General features: G+C 43.7%; 1 protein-coding gene across 1 annotated transcript in view; it reads left to right on the top strand.

The window, feature by feature from the left end:
- The window catches only part of TSHZ2 (teashirt zinc finger homeobox 2), a 218767-nt gene extending 206946 nt beyond the window's left edge, over window positions 1-11821 (top strand). Inside the window, exon 3 of the mRNA XM_085558306.1 lies at window positions 2863-11821. The gene's annotated coding sequence lies outside the window, so the exon portion shown is untranslated. The remainder of the gene's footprint in view (window positions 1-2862) is intronic.
- Window positions 11822-13534: the final 1713 nt, after the last annotated feature.

Here is a 13534-nt window from a genome sequence, read left to right as displayed (position 1 = left end):
GAGGGAAGGAGGCTGCTAGGAGGGATGCTGAGGCCTGACACATCCACGTTAAAATAGATACGGCTTTTTACATCTGTTGATGGCTCGATAATTAGTGTTAAATAAAAGCAAAGCTTCAGTATCTGCAACTGATATTTCACATATGCTGTACAAGACACCAGTATAATGAACACCCTCAGCCATGTTTTCAGAACATGATTTAAATGATGGAGTTTTCTTTATGGCACAGGGTGAGCTACATTTCAGCAAATGCCCGGGAAGCACCAGACTCTGCCCATCACGTGTTGTTGGAATGTGCAGGCTGCTCTGCCCTGACTGCAGGTGACAAGCTCTCCACAAACTCCCTGAATCTCTTACAGACTTGATAATGAAATACATAAACTCTGACCCTTATTGATCAGGGCTCACACTAATTAATTTCCCAAAGTCCTGTCCCAGCCTGCAGTGGTATCAATTAAAAAAAAAAAAACCTCAACAAAACCCACAAGGATGGAGACTTCAGTTGGCCAAAGGACCTTAGGGGTGAACTACTTATCCCATGGAAATCAATGCCAAGTCCCAATTGATTTGACTTGTGCACAGATGTTACCATTAGTCAAGTACATGGACACTGAGCCTCAAAAGTTTTTTTGTTGCCAGAAGAGTTTCTCATGGACCTTCCCTGTCACCAATTGCCTCTGAAGTGTCTGCCCAGGGCTGACAGTGATCTCCGTGCTGTTCTGTCATGGGGAAGTGACCAGGGATATTGCTATGCTGGTTCAGAAGTCTCAGGGCCTTCCTCACAATGGCACAAAAAGAAAAAGAGGAAGGAGTCTGGATTTTCGTTTTTCCAATCCAAGCTTTTATAAATATTTCCCACTGGCAGGGAACCAGTGCTCTGCAGTAACTCCAAGATTCCTTCCCACATTTAGCACTTTCAGTGACGCTAATTTGGCTTAATTATCCTAATGATGTTCTGCAGGCAGGGTTGACCTAGTGAAGAGTCACCACTCCTGCTCTCAGCCGGGTCACCACAGCCCCTCACCACATCCATGGTGGTTGTGTCCCACCTCGGTGAGGGAGGCAAGAGCTGCAGGGCCTGGTATGATCCAAGGCAGGACTCAGCTGGGATGTCACAGGAGTTTTCCATCCTGGAAACCTCTTGGAAGGGTAAAGCCCAGTGCCTCTTCCAAGCCCAGTCTCCCCTGGATCGTTTGCAGAGGTGATCCCACAGTGAGAGTTTGGCTGCAGCATTTGCTGTGTGTCAGCTCCAGGCCCTGCAATAGCAAAGCTTCTGGATTTCTTCAAGATTTGAGCAGGGTGCAAACTGGCACAGCTCTGCCCTTTTGCAGTGAAAAATAATAGCTTTGCAAAGTGAGAATTGCTCTGGAGCGTTACCTCTGAAATCTAAAGGCAACATCTTAAAGTGTCAACATGGATTGCTTTTAATATCTTCTAAGTGGGAATAATGATCCAAGGTATTCACCACAATTTCAAACTGACTTCCATGCATCCTCACTTGCCAAAAGTCTCTACATTCAGCTGCCAAGACCTCCTGTTCCCTTCCAACAGTTTCTCCACAGCAGGTCTGGGTTTCCAATGCAAAACTCAGCATCGCTGTGAAAACTGAAAAGGTGAAGATATTGTAAACCAAACCAAATTATAAACTAACTAGCATGAAGTCAATGGACTTTTTTGTTTTCATATGGAATTTTTTGAAAAGCTGAGTTTATTTTACTTTAAATAAAGCTGCTACTGAATTTCCAGTTGATTTAGCCAGAACACAGAGAACACACTGCAGGATTTGAGTTGTGTTTGCTGAAATATCCATAGCCTTGAACAGATAATATATTTTTCAGTAACATATTTCTCTGCCCACTGCAGCTCTTTTTTTCCTCTGTGTTCTCTCCAGATTGACTTTCACTCTACTTATTGCCTGCCTCATTTCTCACCCTATTTTTCCAGTTGGTTTTTTTCCTACTGCTTTCCTCAGTATATTTCTCCCAGGTTATAAGCAAAGCAGAACCCAACTTTGGGCTGAACTTTTAAACCCACATCTTGAAATTAAATAAAACAAGCCCCTTCTCTCTCAGTGTAGCAGTAGCTTCACAACTTGAGTCACTTAGCACTTTTAGCAGCTGCAGGATGGAAGAGGTCCATTGGAAGATGGCTTTTAATGCTGGGGAGGTGCTACAAGAAATAGGAATAACACAGGAATGTGGAGTAACAGACACTCTGTGGGTACCGAGATGTCCAGCTCTCCATGAGGATTTTAGAGCATGTCCTTGCCTGGCTGCAGGAAGGAACTCCAAGTTTAAGGAATGTGGGGGATGATGCGCCTCCCCTCTCATCCCCCCAAATTACTAGGCTAGCCCAGATCTACAAAGCCTTGAGGGAAAGCCAATCGGGAGATGGGCAAAGATACAAAAGAGGCTCCAACTCCCCAGTGTGGTTGTCCAAGTTTGTTTAATCCATGAGATGAGGGGGAAAAGAGAGCGAACAGGAAGGGACATGGCCTTATCCAGGCTCTGGACAGGCAGGGCTTTCTCCACCAACCCCACCAGAGCAGGAAGGAGGGGACCACACTTATCTGATGCCAGTCACAGGGGTCTCTGGGAATGGGGAAGCATAGCCCGAGCACGCTGTAACACGGGGAGAAGCAGAGGAAGGGGCTCAGTGACCAGGCAGAGCCTCAGCACCCGCTGGAGCTCACCCACCGGTCCCACATGGCTGTGGAGCCGCGCTCCAGCCCTGGCTCGTCGAGAGCCTGTGGGTGCCCAGATGAAGCAGAGCTCAGCTGCAGGCGTGCCGTGGCTGGCAGTGCCTGTGCTGCTGTGGGCACACCGTGTAACCGTGGCTGTGTTGTTGTTGTTGTGCTTGCAGGACCTTTGCCTTAGCCCAGCTCGCCCGCCCAGCTCCGCGCCCGGCCCCGCTCGCCACCGCGGCCCTGACATTGAACTCACAGCAACCCGGACCGAGGAGGCTGCCAAAAAACTCCTGCTATCCTTCTTCATCCTCACTAACAATTTGGTAATGAAGTATTGATTTCCACTCCCCTGCTTATGGACGATATTAGATTTTCATTGATAAACTGCACTGGGGCTGTCTGGTCTCCACTGTCCCTTTTTGCTGTCACTAAAACAAAGTGCCACTGAAGTAAGATAATGACTGAGAACATTGATGTACTTATTTCGTCAATTTGTAACACTTGACAGGAAAAAAAAATTCTTCATAGTTTAATGTCCAAGTGTGCTACACAAGATGCAGTCACATTGGAAGCTTTACTTTTCATGGTAATGTCCATTTCCTATTTATAACCCCTTTGGGATAGTTTGTCTAAAGGAAATGTTTCTATTCTGTGCAGCTATTACTGTTGCACCTGGGTTGCCCAATCCAGTCATTGCACTAGGGATCAATACATCACAGTAAGTACAAGAATTATTAAGTTAAAACAGATTCTGAGCCAAAAAACCTCTGAACAATGTTAATCTTCTGTGCAAGTTGTTCAAATAGTTATGCTTAACCATGTTGCTGCCAAAGATTTGTTTGAAATGGATTATTTTCAGTTTGTTTTATTCCTCAGATATATATATATATTTAAATCTCCATTACGGTTTATGACGAGACATATGGGATGGAGGGATTTTTAAACAAAAATACTATTGTTAGATTATTGAACATTATATAAATATAGATATATCTATATATAAATATCACTATATAAATATCTATATATAGATATAAAAGAATAAAAGTAGAATTCCTTTCTCAGTTAGGCGAGTGTAAAGCTGAAACTCTGGTGTAGTCAACAGAGTGGCTTTGCATTTGTGCCACCAAAACTGGGATCAGAATCTGGTGTCTGAGCATTGTCTGGCCCGACCAGCACCGCTGGCCGAGCCTTCAAACCCACCCCGACCTGGGAGAAGGGGGCTACAAAAATGGCAATTTCAAATTTGCGCTTGTAACTTTTTTCATTAAAACTTCGAGGGCCCAATTTTAATTTGTGGAATATTCACGTTAATAATGAGATCTAATTAAGACATCCATTAAAAGCCCGTTAAAGTTAATTTAACGTAAAAATTCCAATAGAACTGTATTAGATTTTCTCCATTAAATTAACGTTATGGATTTTTAACGGATGTCTTAATTATACATTATTATTAACGGGAATACTGTATTACACAGATTAAAATCGGGTCCCAAGTCAACTCCCAGAATCTTCCAGGATATGCCAATGTCACGAGTCCCACTGTTCCTAGTGCACTGCTTGGAAATCCAGGCGCAGCCCTGCCTGCTCTCGCTCAGAGAAAACAACCTCCAGCAGACAAATCCATCTCTGCATTTAACGATGAACTTCCCCTAGTCTCCAAGGAAAAATAAGTCTGGATCAAGTTGTAAATCGCTATTCCGTGGCAAATGAAATATTCAAAGTATGCGAGGCACAAGTGGAGAAGAGGCTCTTTCTCAAATCAGAAAGGGCTTTGGAGTGTCTTTTCCTGTTGTTTTGTTCGCGGTGTTCAAGGATATAATTGAAGTGCAGCAGTCACAAAATCAGACTAAATACATTCCCTGCATTCCCTGTGGCCTGTGCAGAAGGGCCTGTTTTGGCACTGCTTGGGAAATTTTGACATGATCCCTAAACTCAACATGGAGGAGAAAAAAAGGCCCTTCTTATTTACCTCCTAGGGAAAGTGTTGCCCTTATGCCACATATAATCGCAAATTGCTTTTTTTATGGCATGCATAACCTAGATGGGAAAAAATATGGCGCTTGAGGGAAGGAGGGAAAAAGTAAATGAAGTTCCAGGAATGTCATTCTGAAGTAATGAGGCATGGACAGAAAATATACCCCTCACATCATCGGATTGAGATGGCAGTCGAAATAGCTTCATTGAAGTGTCAGCACTCATCCATCAATCAATCATCCACAAGGAAAAATAGCGACAGTACAACGGGGCGGCTTTTATGGGATTTACTCATGGGCATAGGGAATAGCAGCTCAAATGTAGTTCTGACATGAAAAGCAAGGTGCTGATATTATTTTTTATGATGGGAGGATCATAAAGTGAATTGAGAACAGTGAGGTCTGTCTTTGCTTAACCTATTCAACTGGAAATGAACGGAGCTCAACTGGAAACGAGCAGAGCCTTCAGATGGGTTAAGATTGAAGCCTGCACCGTGCTGAGCACTGGCCATCGACAACAAAATTCTATTAAAGCAAAATCAATGCATTAGCATCGAGCTCCTCAGAAGCTGTTAAATTGCACAGCCTAGGCTGGAGTTATGAAGTTGCTCAAGGTGGGATCTGTGGTGCTGACCCAAAGGCCACGAGCACCACAGAAAATCACCTGGGGGAGGAGCTGCACGTGTGGCTCCTTTCCCTGAGCTTTTGGGCGCAGGGAGAAAATCCTGGGCTGCTCGCAGCATCTGGCAGGTGAAGCTCCCAGTCCTGATGCTCTCAGGGCCGGGAGTTTGGCTGGTTTTTTAATGGGATTCTCCATGCAGCAAGGCCAAGCTGTAGGAATTCCTGCACGGGGAGCTCTCGGGAGCTTCTTCCCACAAAAAGGAGGACTGGGGTCCCCAGCCAGCCCGCAGCACCCAGAGCTGGGGCTCTTTGGAGCAGCAGCTACTCAATTTTGGCAGGAAACCTTTATGGTGCCCCCAGGGTGACCATAGGGCTCACGGCCCCACCCAGGACCCCGGAGCTGCAAAAGTTTGGGGAGATTTTGGAAAGGCCAAACCCCCTGAGGGAGGTCAGGTTTTGCTCAGGAGTCTTCACTGTGTGGGAGCAGCTACTCTGTTTAAAAATCTGGCCACAAACCTTTATCACACGGTGCTAAAGCTTGATCATTTTGCCTGCATCGCTGTCCTCGGGGGACGTTTTAGGTACACTTTTGAATCAAGTGATTTTGGTTGTTTTTTTTTTACAATACGATATAAAAAAATGTACATCTCTCCTCTCTTTTCTCTCTATGAAACTGGATGAGTTGATAGTTTTTCTGTCATATAAATCAGGTAGCACAAAAAATCATTGCATCTTTTCTCTGTCATTGCTACTCAATATCTATCGTTCTGACTTTTATTCTTATTGGAGATCATCAAAACATTAATTAAAAGCCTGGTGATCAAAAAGCAGAATATTTATGATTCACGCCCTTGCTTATTAACAAGTGGCATATTGATACACCACATATCCAAGCTGTTTATGCTCTTGCACTGAAATAAAGCAGGAAGAGTTGTTACCCTTACACACTACTTTGAAAGATTTATTCAGAAACCACAGCTCCCTTCCTGCCACCATCCATGTCAAAATAAGCCATATCACCTGAAAAAAAATGTTCTATTTTAAAACAGGGAGATGTAATTAGCATCCCTTTGGGGGCTAACATATAAGAATTTCAGTGGATCAGACTCAGGTGTTTTATCCAGGTTTTTGTTACTTAAGCTGAGAGGGAGAAGGACACTTAACTTTAAAAATGGCTGTCATATGTACAATAATAATTGTTGGGTTTAAAGAATATCTTTGAGAATCTGCTAACAAACCTGCCCAGTAATTACTTGTCAATGCAAGTTATTATGGGTTTTATTACCTACTTATAAAAGTATTTACAAGACTGACCTCCCTAGCTTTTTTAGAGATCAGGGAGGATATAAAAAGTCATTTTAAAAATCAATAATTATATATTAGCACGATAGGGGGTGAAGCCTTCCAAGCCAGTTTTACAGGCTGTTGAGTCAACTCTCATGCATTCAAATAGCAGGATTGTTTCCCTAATTTTTGCCTTCTTTTTCTTTCCTTAATCATGTTTTGATAAAGTGCCATATTTATCGATTTCTTCAAACCCACAGTTCAGCTCCTAAACCAGAAGGGGACATTCCCACTGGGAAGCACCCGTGCAGGATTTGCATGGAAAACTAGCTGCCCTGGTGACCAGGAAAAAGGAATATTGGGGGTTTGGGTGGGAGCTGCTGAGGGGACACTGCCTCTCTGCTGGTTCCCCACGGCTCACCCCAGACACTCCGGGTCTTGCTGGGGGTGCTCTTTTGGGATCAAACCTGTTAAGGACACAAGGGAATGAGGAAGGCAGCCTGATTTTTGGCAGAGATTGAAGAGGTGGCTCTGTCCCCTCTCCCTCTCCATATTCCACCGTCACTCCGGGGCTGGCAGAGGGGGATCTCCATCACACAGGGCTTTTGTCCTCACCAACAGATATACGATGCAATTTATATTTAAAATTCTCTCTATAAAGACAGTATTGATCACAGATTCCAGATCAATATGTTGCAATTACAGCAGGCTTTAAGGGCCATCTGTCCCCAGGCAGGAGCACAAATAGAGCCACTTCCATAGGCTGTCAGCAGGTGCTACTGGTGTGTGCCCATCTTCTCCCAGCACAGCCTGACGTGTCATTTCTGCTCCTAGGAAGTTGGGTTAGGAATTATGGAGCTGTAACTCCTGGGTATTGACCACCCCAGAGCCCCCCAGACCAGCAGGGCCAGCGACACTGGGGTTTTCCTCACCTGGGTTTTCTGCTGCCCATCACAATTTGTCCCACAGGTCACAACTTTTCTTGTCCTCAGCTGGAAATGGTCAGCAAGAAGTTCCTGAATTTCACTAGAACTAAGAACATTTCCCTGATGGTGCTGAAAAGTTTCAGTAGGACACTGTGGGTGCAAACAGAGCCTTTTTTATGTCACAGAATCATTTAGGTTGGGAAAGATCTCCAAGATCATTGAGCCTTTGACCATTTGGGTCAGTTTGGACCACAGCAAGTGTAATATTTTTAAACATAACAAAAGAATAAAGGGCATGCATCTAAAGGCAGATTTCAATGGTATTTCATCAATAATGTCTTCATTTGTCAGCAGCTGAACTCAGGATCAGCCTGTTGGTTGATGGCCCTGGGTGAGCCACTGGGTGGTTATTCCAGAAATGCTTCCTGGGATTTCTTTTTTCCTTCATTATTTCCTGCAGTGGAAAACACACAAAATTTAGAATTCTTATCCTTCAGTTGTCTTTTGAAGGAAAGGGAAAGAATAAAATAATAGAAATAATGGGTTTGCAGTGCTACTGGAAGATGACTCACCTTTGCAGCCCACACGTCCCTGTAACCACCTCCCTCCTGTTTCAGTCCAATGGCTGAAAAGCAGAGGCCAGATTCTGAATGCATTTATTCCTGTGTAAATCCAGAGAGCCCCTTTCAAATCCAGCAGGTTTACCCTCTGTCTACCCAGCTCCAAATGCCATCCTTGTGGTCCCAACATCAGGTTCTGAATGTATTTAGGTATTTTTGAAAACAAGTCCAGGAAACTTCAGTCCCTAGCTCCAGGCAAATTAAATCTCCTGCACTTGAGAAGTTTTTAGTTTTGTCAGGGAGGTGATTGCAAAACTTTGGTATCGATGTGACTATGCTTGTAAAAATAACACCAGTTGTATCAATATAAAGCACTTTATACTGGTACAGCTCCTTTTGCTCTGCTGGACCACTTTTATACCAGTGCAAGCACTTGCATCCCATTATCCTTCAGTCTAGTGGTGGATTTTTTGCTCTTATTCTGCCAGAAGAGATGTGAGGAGTAGATGAAGTTTCAGACAACACTTATTTCTTGTACCAAAATGTTTGCACAGTATTTTCTTGGAGAGTAATTTTAAAAGTGAACTCGTTGTACCACTGGACTTAACTGCAGAGTAATAAACTTCCAGTTCATCATCCCTCTCAGCTCATGAAATGTCTTTAGTTCTTTGTAAAAAGCCCTGCTTGAGACAACAGATTAAACACTAATCCTGGCGGATCGCACAGCTCCACTTCAGTTCACACCATCGAGCTGAGCAAACTTTTTTTTTTTTGCTTTCCTTTTTTGATCTAAGTAAAGGCAACAAATTCTTTCATTAGATTCCTTAGATGAGATAGCAGGGGGGAAAACGATCAGTATTTCGTGAAGAAAATGAAAACAACATCTTGCAAAAGTGCAGCCACATTAAAGGCAGGGAATGCTGTCCCCATCCCCACACATCCTCCTGCCCAGAAACGTGGGCAGTATTTTCACTGAGAAGCGGGTCCAGGGAACATTTAGGAACGGCATGCCTGTGTGTAGCCAGGAGGATGTGCAGGTGCACACAGCCTGCAGCGCCCAGCAGCCGGGGCACGGCCGGGTGGGTTTGTGCATCCCTCCAGGAGAGGCGGCGCTCCGGGGCCGGGCAGCAGCTGGGCACTGCTGGCAGCAGCAACCTGCAGGACGAGCAGGGCACGAGCTCGGCTCTGCTGCTGGCATGTGCAATACAGGTGGCAAAAGCTGACGAGCTCGACACTTCTCATTTGGCTCAGGGTTCTTCTCTGTCCCACGTCTCTGGTACAACGCGCCCTTTTGTCCTGTGCTCAGGCACCTCTTCTTAATCCTTTGTTGGTCTTTTACTCTGCGTGTTTGTTTTGGGTTTTGTTGCCTGGAACAGGAGGGACCCAGCCCCATTTCAGTCCCGGAGCACAGCTGGCCACACTGGTGAATTTGGATGGGTTTGCTCTGCCCCAGCGCTGCTGCTTCGTCTGTTTGTTGCTGGCAGCATCCTCAGGTTACACCTGTGACCCGTGCTGCTAGGATCCTGTTTTGAAAACAAGAAGGAAAATAAAGAATCAAAAGCTCATTTTGTTTAAAAAAAAAAAATTAAAAAATGTATATATTCCAAATGACAAAAAAAAAAGGCAAGATTAAACCCCTTTTTTATATGAACAACGCAGACTCCCTGGCGAGAGGCCTCGTGGTGACTTTCCCTGGCGAATGTCTCGGTGCTCCTGCACTCATTTTGGAACCAGTGCATGCTGTATAGAACATATTGCCTGTAACTTAGAGAGGAGGGGGCCAAGCTGCTCCTCCTCGGACACTGCAGCTTGTTTGGATGAAAAGTTGCGCCTTTGATGCATTTTTATACTGTACATATTTGTATATATTAACTATATTGCCATGGTATGAACACAGATTTTGTTATATTTGCTTGTTTCGGTTTCCTACAAAAAAAAGAAAAAAAAAAGGTCCATAATGGGGGATATTTTTTTTTTTCCCATAGAAAATACGCTTGTAATTTTTGTTTGTTTGTTTTCTTGGTCATCATCTTTGAATGGCTCAAAAAGGAATTAGAGAGGAGTTTTTGGAGGAACTCGGAGAAGCAAGTCTGTGTTTGCATGAGACCTGCCCAATTGCTGGCTAGAAAGGGGGGCGGGGGGAAGAGGGGAAATCTAAGTCAAGTTTTGCTTTTAAAGCATGCTTAGTCCCATGGGAAACTCATACATGTACAATTATTCTCTTTGTATTTTATCTAATAGTGCCTGAATTATTTTTTTTTAATGTCTTCTTGGAGGAACAATTCATAATTGTCAAAATTTGAAACATTAGCTTAATTTTGTTTTCATGACCTCTCATTTCTTCTCCTTATTTATTTTGTTGCTGTTTATAATGGGCCCCAAGGCCATCTCTGACATTGCAGTGTTCTTCTTCCACATTAAGGATGTTTTTAAAATTACCGAGATTATTGAGCCAACAGGCTGCTTTAATCAAAACCATGTTTCACTTGGTCTGGATGATTATGGATGGTCCTGGCATGGAAAAAGCCCTTTCTGCTGGGAGGACCATACCATCTAGTGGCCCCAGAGCTTCATCACACACACAGGCAGCTCCCAATATTCGCTTTCTCCAAGCCTGCCTGGCAATTTGGCTTCCAATTATTTGCTTATTATAACTAACTTCAACTAAACAAATTGATAATGTTAATGGTTTCCCCCCCCCCGCCCTCGGCTGATTGCTAAATAAATTCGTATAATTTATACTAGAGGAGATTATTGCTTTTATTGTTTTGGGTTCCCCCACACCAATTATTAACAATCAGGACTATGTATCTCATTAAATTTAAATCAGGTCAAACCTATTTATCTAAGGCCTTTTCTGATTTACAGGAAGATGACTGCATTCCAGAGCATTTAAGATGTATTTCTGTGTATGATTTTGTAGCATTGAAATCTATTAACGGTGATTTTTTTGTTCTGTATTTTCACCATTGTATAAAAAAAATCCCTCAACTTTCCCCACCAAAAACATTACTTTTTACACCCAGGGATTTTTTTTTTTTTAAATAAAATCACTGCAGTTTTAGAACTGTAATTAAAGCCCTGAATAATAGATCACACATCTTTATCTGTTGTGTTTAAAAGGGGGAAAAAAAAATAGCCCAAACTGTTCACATAATCCTGAATGCCTCATTTCCATAAAAAAGCTTTCTATACATATATTATTTACATTTTTAAACATGGTAATTCTTCCCTTTGTGGCATAAAATGTCTTTTTTCCACTGCAGCTACTGGGAAGCGACTGCTCACATCTGAAATGTTATCGTAATTTGCATCAGGAAACCCAACTGCAGACATTAAGGACTTGGGTGTGTTCAATTCTGATTTTGCTGGAGGCTGTCCCTCATTTTAATGCTGCGCTCATTGAGCCACCTTTCTGAAATCTGCCTGATACGGCTCACCACAGACACGCTCCACAACGTCATTAGCTTTGCAAATGGCTTCATTTCACTCCATGCAGACTTCGGGGTTTTTTTGGTTGTTTTTTTTTTTTTTTTTGGCCAATTGTAAAATGGAAATTTGAAAAGGGGGAGAAAAAGAAAAAAAAGAAAAAAAAGAAAAAAAAAACCAGATGCACTTAAAACATGAAAATAATTATTTATATGATAAAAATATATTTAGATTTTCAAAGCACAAGACTGAACAGAAGTGCTCTTTTTATGCTTTCTGAAGATGTTACTGTTAAAAGTCTTTCTACATCAGGCTTAATAAATCTGTAATGACATTTGATGGATTGATTTTTGTGTGGGTTTTTCTTTTCTTTCGTTCCTTTTTTTTTTTTTTTTTTTTTTTGCCTTGCTTTCTGTGCAGAGAGAGAAAAAGACTGACCCGGAGAGGCTGTGGGAGTGAAAAAAACCACAGGAATGTGCCTGTTTCAGTAAAACTCACGCAGGATTTCTACATTTTCCCTTTAATAATAATAATTTAAAGTAAGAAAAAGAAGGGGGGAAAAGCAACATGATCAACCTGTGCTGGTTTCTCCCAGTTTTTCCCTCTCCCTTCTCTGGCTGTGGGGTTATTTATGGGGTGGGGGACACACCCATCCCATAAATGCTGAATAAATCCCGTGGTGCTCCGATCCTGCAACACCTACCTCTTCCCTTCTTTTGTTTTTTAAGTGATTAAAAAAAAAGAAAGAAAAAAAAAAAAGGAATATATTGCACACATTTCAAGAAACCCCTCTAGGGTAAAATAAAAAATATATATAGATGGCTAAAATAACAAATGAATCATAAAACTTGGAGGTGGAAAAGGACTATTAGATCATCCCATTTATCTTGCTGACTGCCAGTCCAGGTTGGCTCCGTCCCCTGGGCTTTGTCTCGCCTCCCTGGCCGAGCTCCAGCCCTGGGACCTCTGCCCCGGCCCCGGAGAGCCCAGGGGCTCGGGAATGTGGGATGGGGAATGTGGGAATGTGGGATGGGGAATGTGGGAATGTGGGATGGGGAATGTGGGATGGGGAATGTGGGATGGGGAATGTTGGATAGGGAATGTGGGATGGGGAATGTGGGAATGTGGGATGGGGAATGTGGGATAGGGAATGTTGGATCGGGAGGGGTCGGATCCTGCCGGGAGGGAGGCTCAGCTCCGACCCCAAAGATTTCAGTGCCCCACAGAGCCGGAATTTGCTGGGCCTATGGCCCCCTGGGATGTGGGGCTGGGATTGGGATCCTCAGGGATCAGTAGGGATTCACTGGGATCAGGAGAGATCCACAGGGATCCACTGAAATCCACAGGGGTCAGCACAGATCCCCAGGGATCCACTGAGATCCACATGGATCATATATCCCCTGGGATCCACTGGGATCCACATGGATCCACTGCATTCCCCAGGGATCCACTGAGATCCCCAAGGATCCCCAGGGATCAGCAGAAATCCCCAGGGATCCCCAGGGATCCCCGTCCCCCCCGTGCTGCCCCCAGCACAGCATTCCCAAATCCTGGAGAGCCCAAAGCAGCTGGAGGCAGCTCCCAGCAGCCTGAAGGGACGGCTCTGATTTATTCCAAGGGTTTGAACTCGCTCCTCTCACTTTTTTGTTGTTGTTTTTTAATTATTGGTGATTCACTCCAGCAGAAGAACAAACAAACAAACAAACAATCAAACAAATAAAAGCAACCCTTCAGCTCCTCAGATGGATGTTTTGGCTACAGGGCAGTTTTGAAAGCTGGTTCAGTTGGGTTTTTTTTGCTTTCTTTTTTTTTTTTTTCGCTGCTCCTCAAAACTGTCTCGATTTAATAAAAGTTAAATGTTTTCATAGGAAAATCAGGCTGGGTGGTTTGTGATTCTTTTATGTACAACACGAATATTACATTATTCAACAATTGAGGAATACATTTAATTCTGCCTACCTTTGCTGAGTGTTTTACAGCTGCAGTGGTCTGGCAGAGGGGGCTGAGGAGGGCAGCAGGGCTCGGGGGACAGCGGCGGGCACGGGGCTGGCA

The sequence above is a fragment of the Lonchura striata genome, chromosome 20 (genome assembly GCF_050655825.1).
Source record: "Lonchura striata isolate lonStrDom1 chromosome 20, ASM5065582v1, whole genome shotgun sequence".
NCBI lineage: Eukaryota > Metazoa > Chordata > Aves > Passeriformes > Estrildidae > Lonchura > Lonchura striata.
The sequence above is the reverse complement of the archived record's forward strand: the minus strand, read 5'-3'. Positions and strand labels throughout refer to the sequence as shown.